The sequence below is a fragment of the Meriones unguiculatus genome, chromosome 1 (assembly GCF_030254825.1).
Source record: "Meriones unguiculatus strain TT.TT164.6M chromosome 1, Bangor_MerUng_6.1, whole genome shotgun sequence".
NCBI classification, from domain to species: domain Eukaryota; kingdom Metazoa; phylum Chordata; class Mammalia; order Rodentia; family Muridae; genus Meriones; species Meriones unguiculatus.
In genome coordinates, this window is record NC_083349.1 from 88,849,601 (window position 1) to 88,869,331 (window position 19,731).

The 19,731-nt window shown below is 39.3% G+C and overlaps 1 protein-coding gene across 46 annotated transcripts in view; it reads left to right on the top strand.

Annotated features, from left to right (window-relative positions):
* The window catches only part of Nrxn1 (neurexin 1), a 1,167,492-nt gene that overhangs the window by 692,814 nt on the left and 454,947 nt on the right, over positions 1-19,731 (top strand). The window lies entirely within an intron of this gene.

Consider the following 19,731-nt stretch of genomic DNA (forward strand, 5'->3'; position numbering starts at 1 on the left):
ACTTGTGTCTTACTTCCAGAAGGCAGTAGTTTAAGGAGCTACCCCCTCTGTTCCTGGCCAGGAAACCACACACACACACACACACACACACACACACACACACACACACGGATTTCAGTTTCTTGGCGATTTGGCCAAGTTATTGTCTAGATACAATAGGAACGATCTTAGACTTTACAGACTGTCTCCCTAAGGATCTTGTCTGCAGGCTCCTGAACACAGGCTGTCGAGCTTGCTCTGTGCAATTCTTTCCATGGAGGGCTTGCATGAACTACAGACTGGCTGGGCTAAGCCAGGAGTTCTACCTGGAGGAAGAGAAATTGGAGCAGAAGGGACCTGCCGTGTAGTTTGTTAGGAAAGAGCTTAGAGTGGCGCATGCCTTGGTTAGCAGGTTATTTCTCCAGAGGTACGAGGAGTGTGAGCCAGGCTCCTCCTGTGTTCAAATGAAATCTATACCAGATTTCCCAAATTGCCAAAAATAAAATAACAAAATCAGTTAGGTTTTTATTTTTTCCTTTTCAGTGCATGGGAGGCTTCCTCCACTCCCAGCCTTTGTCTTTTCCTAGTGTAAAATCCACTGTTATCCTCTGGGCTGAAATTGTGATCACTCTCTTTGGCAGCACTTCCACATCTTTCTTGCAGAGTCCGTTCACCTTAAGGAGTCTGCTCAGCCTTGGATTCTTTGCCCCCTCCTATGTATTTCCCTTCCCAGGGGCAGCTCTTCGTACTCTGGCCCCTTCCCCAGGGATAGATTTCCTACCTGGGGATCACTGTGGTTAGGCTTGAAAAGCTATAGCATGATCTAATGCACAGAGACAGGTCACCCTGGTAACCCCTCCCTGGGAGTGGAATAGTGACACACTTTACTTTGGGTCCAAAGAACTGATTGTTTAGCTCATTTCCCTGGTTCTCCCAGGATTCTTGTAGAGACACCTAGCAAAACCTGAGCCAGTTCTTCCCATAAGTATAGCAGGCAGATCCCTGGGAAACAGTGCTGAGCTTCAGGTGCTCCTTCCCCTGACTCTCTCCGTGCCGGGGAGCTTATTGCTCCCTTTACTTGGGTGCAGCCACTGCCTTGCCTTTGTGCAGAACTATACCAGTCTCCTGGGAGGAAGGAGAGCCAGGGCACAGGAGGGCCAGACAGAGCGTGGGTGGGTGGGAGTGGTGCACCAGATGGGGGTATGTGCGGGTGTGGGGTGGCTAATTGTAGCAGTGGGGTGCTATGAGCTAATAATCTCATATGCATATTAAGTTCTCTGTGGGCCTGAGTCTACACAGGGACTGAATGATGAGGCCTCTGAACGGGCACAGTGCCTGAGTAGGGGACAGAGGACAGCAAGGGTCCCTATCGCTGCTGGACATTTTCCCATTGCAGCTTCTACCCCAGGCAGACGCCGTCTGGTGGTCTTTGCTAGCATTTCCCTCCAGAATTCAGTAATTGTCTCTGTGTGAATGAAAATTAAGGCTCATCTCTCATTGAAAAGGAGAAAGCATGATGGAGTGGCAAAGATAGCGCATGGGCCACAGTTGGCATTATTCTTCGGGGTCAGAGAACTTTCTTTCCATCAGGGTTGCGACTTACGTGCTGCTCACATTTGTTTGTAAAGCTCCCTCCATCCCCTTATACTCACCAGTCAGAATTTAAGCTCCTAAACAAAATCCTGTTGTGAAGTTTTTACACTTCACCCCTTTCTTCTCTAGGCAAGAGGGAACTAATTCTGTACAAAACAATCTGAGAACATTAGGATGTCAAATCAGCCTCTGAGGGTGGTGCACTCAGAAACTAGGGTGGAAAAGTGCAAAGAGGCCCAGAGCAGGGCATGTAGGGTGGTAGCTTAAAAGAAACCTAATAAGAAAGAGGTGATGTTGAATTTGTTGGGTCAATAAGCTCACTGAATATTTAGCTAATTATTAGGACAAAGGGCTCACAAGGAAAGAATTGCTGAGCCTAATAGATGAGAGTAGAAGGTAAGCATAAAGGTAAATGACAGTGTGATGAATTTCTACCAGAAAAATGAAGGCAGGTAAAAATGAGGCTTACTTTAAAACCTGTGACTCTTGCAAATGTTCATGTGTGGACAAACAAATAAATGAGCCAGTTTGATTTTATTAGAATTTCTGAGAACTATACTTCTTTTTCATAATAGGAAGCACATAAATATTCTTAAATGTATGAAAGGAAAAATAAGCTTGTGCAGTGTATTTTAAGGTATAAAATTCAGTCTCTTATGTTTTAGAAACTACTGGGCTGAAGATCCAGGTTCATTCTTCTTCATTTTCTCATCATGCTATGCTTCATTTGCACTATCATGAGGTGTCACTTACAAGGTTTGCAGGGTGCAGAGGGAGCTCATGTCTATCCCACATGTCTTTGTGCGAGCTGACCCAATTGCAGAGACTGTGGTGAAGATTTTCTTAAGTGCATATATATGAGAAGCAGATTTGGAGATTATTTCAGCCCCCACCCCACCCCAATTTTGCATGAATTTTAAAACATAAATGGTGAGACAACTTCTGTAGAAAATTATATTTCTCCAGTTAAGTCAGTGGAGAACTGTGTAACTGTAAATGAAAAGAAGCAAGCCTGCTTATAATTAAAGCCAACTGGAGGCCAGAATAGAGCTGTGTGCTCAGCCAGTACTGCTTTTGTGCTATGCCATATGTGCGGAGCATAGAATGATGTCAGTGCTATGCTCAGGTTCCCATCTCAGCTCCCAGCTTTCCTAAGCTCCCATGTTCTGCATACTTTAGAAAATTAGCTTACAGCCTCTCAATATACAAAAGATACAGAAAGGAGAAAGCCATCACAGATCTTAGCATCCAATGTCAGTTCTTCTTCCACAAATATGATCTCTGGAAATTACCTTGCTATGGTGAGCTTATACTATTTAAGGGCAAGAGTGTATCCCCAGGGGGAAATATTAGTGGATTTTATAACATGGTTTGTATTTGAAGAAGCTCAATGATATTATATAAGATAACATTTACAAGATGAATTTATAACATATTCTTCCAAAGCACTTTCAAGGCATATATTAAAGTTCTAAGAGGAGTGGTGGGTTTTGAAGGGAGCTTAAATATCATTTCTTTGTGAAGCTTCTGAGACATATCATAGATGGGCCAAACAGTGGAGCCAGATCTCTGATCAGAGTCAAGGAGAAATTAGAAACAAAGCTTTGTTGATCCCATAGCCCAAGGCAATTCCATGATCTCAGAGGTTCACAAAATAGAATAGAGAGGGTCCTCCATGTGGCTTCATGGCTGGTCTTTTGGAGTAGAATTCATTATGAGTAAGACAGCCACCAATTTTGAGTCCAGCATGTCTCAACAGTATTGTGTGCTGCTGTAAGACATTCTCAGCTAGTGACTGACTATAATCTTCACTAACCCTGCTGAGGAACTGTTGCATGCTTGTTGGTAGCAACTTTCTTATTTTGGATCACAAGCAGGAGGATTTATTAGCAAAATCCTTCACAATATATTCTACCTGGATGGAAACTTTGACTTCTCTGGAAATTAATTACTTTAGGTGAGTGGAGACCTTTTGATTGAATATTTGGAAGAGGTATTTTCTGCTTCACTTCTACTTTGACTTCTTAAACAAAGGACATCATTGATATGTTCTGAACAAAGTGGTCAGTGAATATTTTCCAACAATTTTTGAATAAATTATGTTCTAAATAATACTGACAGCCTAGAGAAATTTTGTGTTTGTCCCTAAATTGTAATATTTTTATGCTTTAGATTGTTTTCCCATTTGCTGAGTGAAAGTACCATAAATGCCTCTACATTTGTTTGTGTGCCAGGTACCATGGAGGGCTAGAGGATAGTGGGAATTATGGGAGGAGGGGCTAGCTAGTTGGAGCCTGTGCACTTAAAGTCCAATTGTCAAGTTTATACCTCAGCTATAAAAGTGCATGCTATTAGATCATGTCAATCTTTAGACAAATAACACACTTCCTCTTTGAAAACAGTTAATCTCTAAACACAATGATAATAAATGGGAGCCTACAAAGCTTATTCATATGTAGCAGTCATCTCGACCACATCACAAAATGGTCAGATTAAAAATATAAAACAACGGAATTTCATCACCAGTGTCTTTTATTGCCTTAAACATTAATGCTCTAGATAGTTCTTCTTTAACAATCACCTTATGTCAAGCTGCTGCTTATATTTCTTGTAGCAAAACAACACTTTTATTTTTCAAATAGACACTGGGCTTGTGTTTTAAGTATGTTTAAGATAGACTGTCCATTGGTTTAAAGCCACACTAATGTGTAAATTATTGAGGCAGCTTGGTCTGGTGGTGATGATTCTCAGAAATATAATCATATGAAAATTTGGCCATTGCTATTTATTGGAGTTGTGTAAATATGCAAAGCTCTTTTTTTGTGAACTCATAAAATAAAAATTCAGTAATTTACAATAGCAGAAATAACAATTAGTATCATGAATTTGAAAGTACACAAACTGTAATAGTTTCCTAATATTTAACAATTATTAGACTGTAAGCAATAGCTATGTCTAAGGGTAATTAATCCACTGACTGAGTTCTAGTCCTGAGCCTGACAGGTATTAACTGAGTGACTTGTGGAATTGATTGCTTCTTTAAACATCAGTCTCTTTCAGCTCTGAAGTTTGAAGAGAACACCCTTCTCATTTATCACTGTGGCAATAGAATTTAAGTAACTTGAGTGAACTAGACCTACAGGGCCATGCAAATCAGTGGGACAATGGGAAGAAGAATCCACGTCTTCCAATGCATCTTTCTCCTTGTTTAAATATGTTTCCTTGACACTCTTGGGAGGTCGTGGGAGGGACTGATCTCAGTCATTTACACTTTAACCTGGTAACTTGATCATGCAAGATGTAAGTGTAGGTGTTTAAATGAAATTATGCTTATCTCTCAGAATAGAATAGATCTACTTCCTGTATAGAAGATCATGCAGCCACCCTTCCTCTACTGTTATCTATCCCAATAGTTAACCATCAGAGCCACAAATGTGCTATACCTTTTATCTCTTTTTTGTAAAAACATGTTTTATTATGAAAACCATCTCAATGGCATACAGCATGTTTTTATGCTGTTTGGTCAATCAAAAGACTAAGACCCCTTGTCAAAGAGCTCCATAATGGTTACATTCTCATATTCTCCTTAACATAAGAATCTCTTTTAATTCTTCATGCTCTGGCTGTCTTTTCCAGAGCTTTATCGATTCTAGGCATGTTTGTCCTACTTTTCCTGTTGCTATGATGAAATACCCTGACAATTGCAACTTAAGGGACAGGGCTCAGAGATTGAGGATTCAGTTCATGATAGCAGGGAGTCCTAGCCACAGGAGCTTGAACAGCTGATCCAGTCACATCCACACTTGGGAGCTGAAGGACACTGACTGCTGGTACTCTGCCAGCTCTCTTCTTTTTGTGCAGTCCAGGCCCTAAGCCTTGAAAATGGTGCTGCTCACTATTAGGGTGTGTCTCCATATCTCAACTAATCTATCAAAAATATTTCCTCACAGTCATGTAAGAGCCTAGCTTAATCTAAACAACCCTTCCCAGGTGTGATTTGAGACTTATGCCTGTCAGAAGTTGACAATCAACATTATCACAATGTGCTGTGAATGGATATTGAATTCAGGTTTTTAAAATAATCTGATTGCTCCAATAACTGCTCAGGTAGTGACTCACCTAAGTACCTAGAAGTCCTGCCAAGGAGCTTAGGCTCAGGTTCCACTAGCCTAGAGTTCTCTCCTTAGCTACTATTCAAGGAAATAAATACCTTCCCCCTGCACTTGGTCTTTATCTTGGTTCATTCTTGCCTACACAAGTTATAGAGTATCTGTCCAGGGATAAGCTTTTAATAGCCTTTTAAAATATTCCATAATTCTAGATTTTTTTCAGTGCTAATCATCAATTCTGCATAAGTCAAGTTTTGACAGAATGGAGTGAAAACAGCTATCTTTGCAAGTGCATATCCCTAGAGCACCCTCACATAAAGCATCTCCTTTCATCACCTGCACAACCTTGGCAGGGTGTATGATCGTTATTTGCTGACAAAGAAACATATTCAAAGCAATGGTGACTTTTTCAGGGCCACTTAATTAATAAGCAGACATTTTTCTTTTGCTTTTTCCAAGACAGTATGATGAGACAGAACTTTGAAAACTGCTCAGCATTTGATTGTTGAAGACCTGAATTATGTACAGTTGTCTTAATTATTTATATATGATTCCCACACATATAAATATAATTTCTTCATTGGTACATTAAAAAGTATATATTTGTGGTGCATCACATGATTTTTCAATACATTGTACGTATAATACAGAGCAAGGACATTTTCTTACTCATTTATCATTCTTTAAGGTTTTTGCCTTCAAGAATTTCAAGTGAGAATAAATGAGAAATTTATATTACATTCCAGGAATTCTAGCTCATCATGCATTGTTAGCCAATAAGTAAGTAGTACAGTGGAAATGGATTGATAAAGAACAACATTTCAATTCACCTTGCTGTACTCTCCTCAGCATATTATAATTGAACAACAGAGTAAAAAGTGAATCAGAGTCAGAGCTTGTTTTAATTATCAAATATAAGACATATGAATATTTTTTGATTACTGGATATAATGCCAGTGAATTTGTGAATGGGAACTGAGGCAATGCATAGAAGCATTGGCCCCATGTATTTTCAAGGTATATGTACATAAGATTTTACAAAGCTCCTATAAATATTATAGAAACTTTTTTTCTTTATGGGACCTCCAGATTAAATACCTTGGATGATGTGATCTGATCATTTATTTTTTATAGCAAGGTTATAGGTTTTATGTGTACCATAAATACTTGGCAATTGACTTTTTAAAAATATGAACCTTTCATTAGTAAGAAAAAGTATCTGAAAGTTTCTGAGAATTAACAAACAAAAGCCTCAAGAAACAACCAGGTGATGCTTTGTAATGTGTGGAACAAGGTGGTAGCATTTAGTAATCTGGGCATTATTTGTGCAAGGATGTTTTAACTACCTGCATATATCAAACTAACGTTATTGCATGTAATTATTTATGTGGTTCAGTGTGTTGGCTACTATTTACCATATGGTCATCAGCTCCCTTTTTCCTAGACAACAGAATTCAGAGATGCTAAACACAAGAGTAGTGTACGTTCTTCCTCAGAGAGACAACTTCAAATTTTGAAATATCTGATTTGACATTGAGACTTAATTAACTCTTGTGAATAGATGCAGAGTTTAAGAAGCATCACTACCAGTGACTGTGATGTGACCTGAACATGCATTCAGGACAAGCATGTCAGCCGTGATACCCTCAAACTAGCCCATTAGCACCTTCGTCTAAGCCTGCAGTCACACATTTTAAAGAACTGTAGTTTTCCTCATGGAGTCCATTTTGAAATTTTTTAAGATATGTTTCTGCTTCTGCAAAGAAGGCTTCTGTTCATGTCTGTACGTTTATGTGTAGCTATGTTTTTTTGTGATTAAATGTGTTACAATTAGATGTAGAGAAATCATTTTTAGTATTACCAACCTGGAGAGGTCGGGGGACTCTGGTCAAGAGGATGTACGTGGAAACTGAATTTTCTCTTTGGTTTGCAGGGCATTGTTTTATGGTCTACTTCCTTTATATTTCATACCACTTTCTAAAAATCTTCTCATATCTGAATATTTATGCTTGCATAGTCATTGAAACTTCATCATTTTTTGGACTATATGTTCCCAAAGTTGAAAGAGAGACATTTCCCTTAATATTCTAAGCTACATTTCCTTCAAGTCCATAGTTAATATTTTCAATATTGTAATATGCTGTATCAGTCATTGTTTATGTCTACCGACCAAGCAATATCTATTGGAATACGGTGAATAAATTAGTCTCTAACAGCAAGGTGGCTAATTAGTCATGCTGGTAAATAAAAAAGGAGTACATTTGGTTTTTCCCTTTCTTGGGATTTGTCCTACGTGAAATATACAATCTTCATGCACCCAATGGTAATCTCAAGCATAATTCTGCTGGTGGGTTTCTGGTGGACATATTTTTAAAAGACTTGCATTTGAAAATATATACCTGGAATACTATTCAGACATTTTTGTGGTGGCTAAAATGTAGAGCAACAGGCCATTTGTATTGACAGTAATGAAACTTTTGCCCAAACAATTTTCATTTTAAAATTAAGACTTTTTCTTTCTAAACATACATTAAATTTTAATTCCCTTTAAGGAATACATTAATTTAACTCTTGTTTTGTAGTAGGGTGTACCTTAACAGAATAGTGAATTTAACATCTGGCTATTCCTCAGTATAAAGACAATAAATGAAGAACTAGGGCTATTGGAAATTGTAGAAAATAGCCAGTTAGACCATGTACTTATTGAGTAGTTTCTTTGTGTTTATTATATGCCAAGTACCATTCTAAACTTGTAACAAATCAGCAAGGCATTTGTTCTCACCACTCTCTCAGTTATATATTATTAATACTTCATTCCAAAAAGGAGGATGTCCTGTACAATGAAGCAATCAAGTTCCCCAGTTAAAAAAGCTGAGGAATAGGGCCTGGGTTGGTATACAAGAAGGCACAACTGGAAAGTTCAGGCCCTTTAACTTCTTAACTAGCTGAACATTTTCATTTTTTTTTTCTCATTCATTTATAGCCAGTGTGTACAATAGGCCAGATGAGAAGACTTATCCAGATTGTTAAATTAGTCTAACTTACAACTAGTCATTTCTCTGCGAGCATATTATGTTTTCCTTACCTTTCTAGGTTTTCCTAGGCCTTGCAGTTCTTAACTACCCAATGCATACAAAGGCAGCCCTGGGCTGCCTTCCTTGTCACCGTATTTATTATGACTGATTTATGAATCTAGATATCAGCCACCACATCAAGAGGAAAGGAGTGATTGATTTAAGATGTTTATTAATGTTTGTTAACTACTTTCATTTCACTTAGCAAATACATCCCCTGCCCAGTTGATAATCTGGTATGATAATAGGCTAATTTGCAATTAAAACTGTGTTTTAAAATTAAAAGGCAACAGTTGGGATGAGCCTGATTATGTTATTATATTCTTGGGAAGAAAGGAATTTTTCTGTATGCAGTTAAGTAAAAGTGCATATTTCTTAAAGCAGGTTATAGAGAAATAACTGACAATTAATAAACTACTTTAAGTATCTTAATTTTCAATGTTCTTTTTAATTAAGAAGACTTGAAAATTTTAAAAATCAATTTAATTACTTGTATTGCCTGGCATTATACAAGCACATAAATAATTTGAGCATTTCTTGCAGCTCAGTTCAGATTACTTTGGGTACTAGAGGTGAGGCAATATTTAGAAAGTAATGTTAATCCTTTCAGGTATAAATTTCCTAATTTCATTTTTCCTTAATTTTTTTCTTTTTTTGCTTATTCAGTTATCTCTAGAGTTTTCGTTTCATTTTACTTGTTGATATTGCCACTTTCTATAAAATGTCTGGGAACCCCATACAGATCTCAGCCATTGAATAAAGAACAGACCTTGGTCTAGCCTAAAAACTTTTCTGCACCTCTACTTCTAGAAAAATATAAATCTCATTACATCTACACCCCAACATGATTGTGAAGGTGGAATACTTCGTGTGAACCTCTGCAAAGGACCCGATAAATTAGCCTGACTTCTCAGAGTGATAGACAGTCTCCCTCAGACAGGGCACCCTCTTCTCTAGAGAAGACTGAAGTTAGGTATGAAACCACCCGACCTCTGTGGGGTCTTCTAAGTTAGGCAGCATTCCCATCATTGTAATTTACCAGTAGATTACAGGTGAAGCTGAAACTAAAATTCATTCTTGGCATCTGATTTATCAGAAGAGGATGACACAGAGGCTAGCAAGAGAATAGTATGTAAAAAAATCACCAACAACTTTTTTGTCCCTGTTCCTATGAGAGTCATATGAGGAACCCTGTGGTATCACTGAACTGTCAAGGTTGCCACTGCAGTGTGTTTCTAGATATTTTTTAAACTTCTTTAAAAAAATTTTATAGTAGAGATTAAGCCTCTTTAAACTAGAGCAGGAGAAGGCAGAGCACAGAGAATGAGCAAGAAGAGGCTAAGGAAAAAAGGTTCCATCTTTCTTCTCTCAAATAGCCTCTGAATATATCCTTAAGCACAAAGCTTACCTTCACTTGGATGTATTCAGGATGAAACAGATTTCACAAAGAAAATAGTGGTTTTTGGTTCAGAGTGCCTGAGATAACTTTTTTTAATGGACTCATTTGGATGTTTATGCCAAAGTCAGCTATGTAGTGTAGGATTATTACACAATTCAAGCACTTAGCATATTAAATTAAATAAAAACTTCCAGCAACTTCCCTTCCCTTCCCTTCCCTTCCCTTCCCTTCCCTTCCCTTCCCTTCCCTTCCCTTCCCTTCCCTTCCCTTCCCTTCCCTTCCCTTCCCTTCCCTTCCCTTCCCTTCCCTTCCCCTCACCTCCCTTCCCTTCCCTCCCCTTTCCTCTCTTCTTCCCTCCTTTTTCCCTTCTTCCTTCCTTCCTTCCTTCCTTCCTTCCTTCCTTCCTTCCTTCCTTCCTTCCTTCCTTTCCTTTCTTTCCCTCTTCTGTATTGGTGCTTTGCCTGCATGTTTGTGCATGAAGTCTCCTCAGAGGCCAGAAGAAAGCACTAGATTCTCTGGAACTGAAGTTATAGATGGTTGTACTTAACTGTGAATGCTGGCAATTAAAATTTGGTCCTCTGAAGGAGCCGCAAGCAAGTGTTCTTAACCAGAGTTATTTCTCCAGGCATTCTCATGTGCCATCTATGTTTGAAAGACACTTTATTGATTTCTTAAGATTAGTGAACAATTTCTAACAGGAACTTAGTATTTATGCTTAATTGCTTGTTTCTACTTATTGGAAAAGAGAGGTTGTTTGGTGAACCATTCTAACAGGCAAAAGTGTATGCCCATTTAGACTGTGTTTGTTTCAGCTGTGTGTCAACAGAATGTTGGTGTTACCATAGAGTAGTTTTACAGAGTGACCCAAAGTGTGAAGAAGACTTCTTATAATATCAGCAGCCTAGAGTCTTAAGATCTGGGTAACTCAGTCCAAGGACCTCTTAGAGTTGACACATAGACTAGATCTCACCTCACTTGCTCATATGCTCTATGGAGTTTGGTGAATCTGGCATTCTTCAAATGGTGTGTATGTTCCTTGGAAAACAGGGCACTCCAACTCTACCCCATATCACTAGAATTGTTTAGAAATCAAAGAAATAGTTTCCAGTAGGGAATGGAAAAATTTTCCCATACAGAGGCATGACCTCAGAGGGGCTTTGAAGTAACCTAGGTTTTTTTTATTATTTTTATTAATATACATCCCCCCTGTAGCTTCCTCCCTCCTCCCCTCCCAATCCCACCCTCCTTCCCCCTTCTCCACCCATGCTGCTCCCCAAGTTCACTGATAAGAGAGGTCTTCCCCCCTTCCTTCTGATCCTAATCTATCAGGTCTCATTAGGAGTGGCTGCATTGTCTTCCTCTGTGGCCTGGTAAGGCTGTTCCCTCCTCAGGGGAGGTGATCAAAGAGCCATCCACTGAGTTCATGTCAAAGACAGTCTTTGTTCCTATTACTATGGAACCCACTTGGACACTGAACAGCCATGGGCTACACCTGTGCAGGGGTTCTAGGTTATCTCCATGAATGGATCTTGGTTGGAGTATCAGTCTCCTGAGTGAGGTATTCCAGAAACAGAAAGACACACAGGTATATACTCACTCATAAGTGGATATTAGACATATAATATAGAATAAAAATACTAAAATCTGTACACCAAAAGAAACTAATCAAGAAGGAGCATTCTGACTAAGGTGCTCAATTCGCATTCAGAAAGGCAAAGAAGATGGACATTAGAAGAGGGAGAAAACAGGGAACAGGACAGGAGCCTACCACAGAGGGCCTCTGAAAGGCTCTTCCCTGCAGGGTATCAAAGCAGATGCTGAGGCTTATAGCCAAACTTTGGGCAGAGCACAGGGGATCTTATGAAAGAAGTGGGAAATAGTAAGACCTGGAGAGAACAGAAGCCCCACAAGGAGAGCAACAAAACAAAACAAAAAAAAAATCTGGGCACAGGGGTCTTTTCTGAGTAACTTAGGTTTTAAAGGTAGAAGGAGGAGTCTTTATGCAAGGAAATAGCACCACCCATGCCTTAACTAAAGCCATAATTTGCTTTTGAGATGTTTCCCTCTGGTGCTAGGAGTCAGATGTAGTGACTTGCACTGGCCAGTGGATGCTCTGCCTTAAGTTGTAGCTCCAGCCTTGTTCCTGTTCTTCTTCTAGACAAACAAAATCACATAATGATTACAAACTCTGATTTTCTTAGTAATCTGATTCAGGAGCTGTGATCAATGACGACTGTGTGTGTGTGTGTGTGTGTGTGTGTGAGAGAGAGAGAGAGAGAGAGAGAGAGAGAGAGAGAGAGAGAGAGAGAGATCTGACTTAGTCTTTGGTTTTATCTATCTTTGCAGATGCCCTGACACCTTTTCTGGAAAAGAAAAGGTGCAAAGGCAAGACAAATGGCGATAGCATGTGAACAGGGAGCTGACTGTTCTTATGTAATTTCATTCAGCCTACTCATTCACAATAAGTAGATATTTAGGTTATTACCAAAATGTGGGTGTTTACACACACTGTGCTGGCGAATCACTGTATGTGTGAGTGCCAAGAAAGCTAAAACCAATCAGTCAGCAAGAGCTTATCAAGTTTCCAGTGTTTGGGATAGGACTTGTTTTACTGGGCAGAAGGACCTAAAAAAGGCTGGGAAAAAAATCCATTTTGTGTCTCAGGATTTCATGCTGAACCTGCATGCCTCTTGCTCTGCCAAGCACCCCAGAGAGGCCTTGCTGCTGCCTGAAGCAGGATCACAGGAGGGGCAAAACCATAACCTTGTTTTATCTTCTGACAGCTTTCCTGCTTTTCCAGTGACTCTGTAAGAATACCTTAATCCAGTGGACACATACCCTCCCTCAGAACACATTGCTGCATGTGACTGGCAGAGGCCTTTGGTAATTGGAAACATTACATTTAGTTATACTTCTGTTTTCATGTTTGTAAAACACAGAGGGCTTACCAAGTGTTTTCTTATTGTATCTCATTGATACACACAACAATATTATAAATTAGGCATGGCTGGTTGCTACCTCATTTGCCCGGGATGAAAGACGGTTGCTTGTTCACTTAATATGTTTGCCCTGAGTCAGGCTGATAAACATCAGTAAATCTTTCACTCATCATGCAGATTCCCTGTGTCCAAATGGGTTTCTTCTATCAATACAGGTGAACACACGTTGGCTATGTGTGCACAGACCTTAACGAATCAGAGCTTAAGAAGCTGAATGATTCTGCAAGGATGTGGGAAACCCTGAAATTTCCTCTCCTCAGAACTGAGAGACCAGAAAGAAAAGACAAAATGAAGTTCTATTTTCCCCCAAATGAAATAAAAGTAGACAACGTTTGGGGAAGATCGTCATGAACACTGATAGACTTTGTGTTAATTTTATGTAGGTGATAGCTAAGTTTCCTTGTTATTAGGTTTTGAAAAAGAATGATTTTAAAAAGTGATTCCAGTTTCAAGCACAAACTCACTGGCTTTTTATCATGTACCATGAAATGACTTAAGAAACTAATGTGGCTGCAGCAATTCTTGATGATAATCCTGTGGCTAGTCCTGCGTCCACTCTGGTAGAATTTACCATGACAATGGCCACTCTCAGCTGCTCCATCGTAGTATCGAATTCTCCAGTCCAATTACCTAAAATATAGCTAGACAATTGTTTAGACAGATTTGCAGCACAGGGAAAATTCTCATGTTGTATGCTAGTGACTCAAAGCCCAGCATACTTTCATTGACAGCCAAGTTGAGCGATTTGCCATAGGGTATCAATTTGCTCCTGCACGAGGTCAATCCTCTGACTGAATACCATCAAACCTCCTTTTAGTTGAGCATTAATTCCTTTTTGTACATCTAAGGCATGAGCTACATTGGGTAAAAGGTTATTCAGGGTCTGAGCAGTCTGCCCAGTATGACTCATGGCTAATGTCGTGGTGGTAGCTCCAACAGCCGCCAATGAGATGGCAGTAACAATGGCAGCTGTAATTCCAAGATCCCTTTTCTGTCTAAAGAGAGTCATAGCGTGAGGGCATCAACGGGCACAGGCACCCAGTGAGGCATGCAAGTAACCAGCTAGTAAATTTACTAGCATTACAGCATTGGGCAAAAAAGCAAGTATCATTACCACAATTACTTGGCTCTATCTGGCTAATAATGAATAAAAATGGGGGATATAAACAAACAGGTGTGGGCTTATAGGAAATATTATGAGAAGCCTTAACCCCCTTGTTGGAAGATCCTGCATCAGTTCTAGAACTAGCAGTGGTGGTGTCCGAGGTCTGAGTAGGTTCAGGAGACCATTGCCCCCAGGGGCGAGACGTGCTCCATGTAAATTGACTAACTCCATGTTTTCCTCCACTTTTGAAAGTCATTTAAGGTTCTGAAATTATTTTTTCCCTTTTTTTTTTAATTTTTCATCAATTACACTTTATTCATTCTGCATGCCCCCATAAGCCCCTCCCTCCCCTCCCAATCCCACCCTCCCTCCTCCCTCTGCATGCATGCCACTCACCAAGTCCACTGATAGGGGAGGTTCTCCTCTCCTTTCTGATCTTAGTCCATCAGTTCACATCAAAAGTGGCTGCATTGTCCTCTACTATGGCCTGGTAAGGCTGCTCCCCTCCAGGGGGAGGTGATCAAAAAGCAGGCCAATCAGATTATGTCAGAGGCAGTCCCTCTTCACATTACTATGTAACCCAATTGGACTCTGAACTGCCCTAGCCACAGGATTATCATCATGGATTGCTGCAGCCATGAATCATCTGAAGGAATGGGTGGGCATGGGAACGTTAGCAGGCCTTCTGGTGTTGGTCACCTTGGTTTGCCTGTGGTATATATGCAAGATTAGAGTCTCACAACAGCGTAATGCAGCCATGACCATTCAGGCCTTTACAGCCATTGAAGCAGCACAGTCTCCCCAAGCATGGGAGCTAAAATGTTATGCTCAGGATGCGAGGCTAAGCACTGCACTCAGGGTCAGCCGCTTTCAACCCAGAGAAGAGCATGTCTGATTGCATGCGGGTTGATGCCCCAGGTCCCGCCTCTGAGAAGAAAAAGGTATCGGAAGGGTCTGATGCTCTTTGGGTGGATGACACCTAAATGAACATCGGTACAAAGTCCCAATTTATTTCTAATATCAGAGATCAGACCTCTACTCTTGCCTGATGCGTCCAAAACAAAAAGGGGGAACTGTAGAGAGCTGCGTAATGCCGCGCCTGAAAGATGGAGCTGGTTTCCGCCTTCCACCTTCCCGATGGTGAGTGCTCTCTGTCACAAACAACTCCACATTTGGCTAAGGCTGAGGATCTGGCTTGCTTCCATGTATGTGGACCTATCTGCATTGCCCACGTGGCATGCTGAGGTTGGCTACCCAGAGGCTATTTAAAGTGGGCTGGCTTTCCCCAGGGTCAGATGATTGTTCAAGGTTCCTGAATAAACTGCATTGAAAAAAAAAAAAAAAAAAAAGAAAGAAACTAATGTGAATATGACTAGGTAAAACACTCAGGCCTGATACATCTTTATTTAACTAATCTTACAATTTTTTAGATGAACAGTGACAAGGAGCTATATATAATTAAAACACCAATTACTTGTGGGGAATTATTAAAGAGCACATGGAAAATTGATATATTCTGTCAAAAACTTAATTATTAAGGTGTTCTATTCTTCATGCAGATGACAAAGAAATTTACACAGAAATTCTCACCAACAAAATGCCTTTTGCTTATTCAGGTACAAAAGATGTTGCCTTGCTTTCACGAGGCATTCTCTCTAGCTAAATAAGGGTGAGTGCCCTGATAGGGGGGACCTCCTCCCCATTCATCTGATCCTGTTTTATCAGGTATCTTCAGGACTGGCTGCAAAGCCCTCCTCTGTGGCCTAACAGGACTGCTCCTCCCTTCGGGGGTGGGGAGACCAAAGAGCCAGTCATTGAGTTCCTGTTAGAAATAGTCCCTATCAGTGGACTTGGAAAGGGGCACGGTGGAGATGAGGGAGGGAGGGAGGGACTGGGAGGGAATGAGGGATCGGGGCATGGCTGGGATACAGAGTTAATAAAATGTAACTGATAAAAAAAAAAAAAAAAAAAAAAAAAGAAGTGGGAAACAGTAAGATCTGGAGAGGACAGGAACTCCACAAGGAGAGCAACATAACCAAAAATTCTGACCACGGGGGTCTTTCCTGAGACTGATACTCCAACTAAGGACCATGCATGGAGATAACCTAAGACCCCTGCACAGATGTAGCCCATGGCAGTTCAGTATCCAAGTGGGTTCCATTGTAATAGGAACAGGGACTGTCTCTGACATGAACTGATTGGTCTGCTCTTTAATCACCTCTCCCTGAGTGGGGAGCAGGCATACCAGGCCACAGAAAAAGACAATGCAGCCACTCCTGATGAGACCTAATTGACTAGGATCAGAAGGAAGGAAAAGAAGACCTCCCCTATCAGTGGACTTGGGAAGGAGCATGTGTGCGAGGGGGAGGGGGCAAGGAATGGGGGTATTGGGATGGGAGGAGGGAAGGAACCACAGGGTGGATACAAAATGAATACAGTGTAATTAATAAAGAATTTTAAAAAAGAAGGGTGAGTGCCTCCAGGAGTCATCACTGAGAGATCCGTCTGAGACATGTGAAATGAACATTCCTTACATTTTCAAAATAACATTCTGATTTTCTAAAATTAAATTTCCTGAGGACAGTGAGCATAGTTTGTGTTATCTCTCAGTGATCCTTAACAAGCACTCATAGTATTCACGTTTTTGTAGGTAATTCCTGGAAGCCTTCCTCTCTTTGTTTAGAAGCAATAACATATTTGTTCTGTTGGGAATTTTATTGAAAGATATAATTTTTAAATTATATAAACAGCCTGTAACACATGTATTTCCTTTAATATATGTGATTATACATTTAGAGATCTATTTCTTAGTGTCATGATGTCTTTGATTAAAATGTATCATAGATTGAAAAGAACTTGAAAATTGAAGATATGATGTGACAGTTGGAAGCTAGATGCTGTCTCTAAAATAATAGTGTTATTAATCTTCAGGGTAGCAAATTATGTAAGGAATAAGTGAGACTGTGCTTGTAAAATGTTGTACAGTTGTATTTAGGGGAAATAAAAGTATTGTAATTATGCAGTAAGTTAATCATTTAAATAACTTTCTGACATAATCTAATGACCCTTAAATTTTAAACTACATCAAAATCACACGGGGGTATATTGAAACTATAATATGATTGTGTTGTATCCCCAGAGTTATTCTTCAGAACATTTGCATATTAAAGTAATCTTTTCCCTTTAGAGAAGTCTAATGTAGATGGTCATCTCACAACTCTCTGAGAAAGGGTTTCTGTCATTGTGAATTAGTACATACAATGGATGGCATTACATGGCTCATTCTGAACCTCCAACATGTTATGTCATGAGCAAATCTTAGCGGAGACTGCCTTATATCCAGATAACTCTACAAGAATCTTGTCAGAAAGCTCTCAAATTTGATACTTTCACATTAGTGAAAGGAATATTAACTAGGGTTCTAACGTGTTGATAACCCCTTTCTAGGAAGGTCTGTAGTACATGAAACATAAGCTGCCTGTATATTCTCTCTAAAGGGTCATAGTCATCATTGATTGTATAGAATGCCCCTAGCTACCACTTGTCCTGTCTATAGGGGCACACTGTGAATGATATTGGTAATCTGATGTAATTAAATACTTCAGTGTGCATCTCTTTTTTGCCCTATATAATCATCCTTTGGTCTATTTCCAATATCCCTACAAAGGATTATTTTAGTCCATTATGCAAGGTAAGGTGGTGGTGGTGTTATTTTAAGTTAAAAATTTTAATGTTTAACACTCTTTCCTTTGACCGAGAAAGCTTGGAGGCAGTGTTATTCCAGCATGCATTTCATCATATCCTTTTTATAACAGTGTAAGTTTGTCATGTCATTTCTCAAGATTTCTGTGCTTTAATGTTTGTGATTTCCTAATGTTAAATATTGTATGAACATCCCTTATCTAGGCCTTATTCTTAAATCAGACAAACCTTCTTAAAAATGATAATATAATTGGATTGTGATTCCACATTCTTTTTGAACTTACTAGAATGACAAAAACACGTCTACAATAAGACACTTGAAACACCAAGCGAGATATTAGTATTCTAACAGTGTACTCCTAATCTTACAAATGTAGGCTCTGAGGCCAGATTAGGTGTCTCTCCCACAGCACTGTAGTACTCTTCCTTCAACACTTTTTCAGGTACCCCAATGCAGGGCAACAGAAGCACAGCCAAGTCATCCTGTATGAAGGCTTTTTAAACCAAATAACTCCCATGCCATGAAGAAATTAAGAATTTTTCTGTTTATAATTTAAGAAATTTTATTTTTGAACTTCTTTGTTTATTAAAATTTACTTGAGCTGAGAACATTCATAACTCCTGTGCTCACTATTAAGCTGACAGCTTGAATTCTTTGCTGGCTTAATTTATAATACTATAGAGATGTTTTAAAGTAGAGAGGCAATCACATCAGAAAAAGAAGAGGAAAAGGTATTAGGAGAAAGGTCTTCAAATATGAGACTCTTTGGGGAGGTGAAGTAAATGCAGAAGGATGCAGCCATGTTCTAATAGTCAGCTGCTGGTAAAGAAAGGAGGAAATTGAGAACTCTCTTACATTTTCAGTTTTTCTTCCATCAAATTCCTGGAACACTTAGAGCTTTTCAGAATTTTCAGTAACATTTGTTATTACTCATCATCACTATCACTATGGAAGAGTTGGATAAGTTTGAAAAATAGATGATTACACCATCCATAATCATAATATCCAAAGAAAACTACTGCAAAGATTTTGGCATGTGCTTTTTTGTAGTTTGTCTTTACATAATTAAACATTTTGAAAAGAGGATAGTATTGAGTAAACTGTGTGTGTGTATTTCTTTTTAAGTAAAAATACATGGCTGCTGGCCCAGTTGATATGGGCCTAGAAATCTCAGCTACTTTTAAACCTAAGTGCGCAGGATTGTAATGAGTTTAAGGAGTGCCTGGAGTCCAGAGCCGGAGGGGCTTTAAGGCCAGCACTGGTTGATAGAAAGGTCCTGTTCAAAAGTATAAGCGAAATATAAAAGGACTAAGAATGTTGCTCAGTGTTATTGTGTTTGTCTAGTATCTATCAGGCCATACATTCAATCTTAACATAAATTTTATATACATATATATATATACACATGCACATATATGTTGAAAACATTTTAATATATTAATTGCCTGTTGAACCATACATTTTATACTATTCTGACATTTCTCTTGTCTTAAAAATTATAAGCATTGCTATTGCACATGATAGGTCAGTATAAATGTGTATGTTCGGCACAAAGTGGAAGTTATAGGTTAGAAAGCATAGATATTTCTAGGCTTCCGCTACTCATTGCTGAACTGAGTGATTACATCATCTGTTAGATTATTTAGTAACAGTTGATAGTGTCAGTCTGCATCATTTGTGAATAACAAAAAGCTTCATTGTTTTACCTCTTGTTATACTCTTTTTATCTTTCCCATGCTCAAACATCTTTCCAGCATGCAATTACACTTC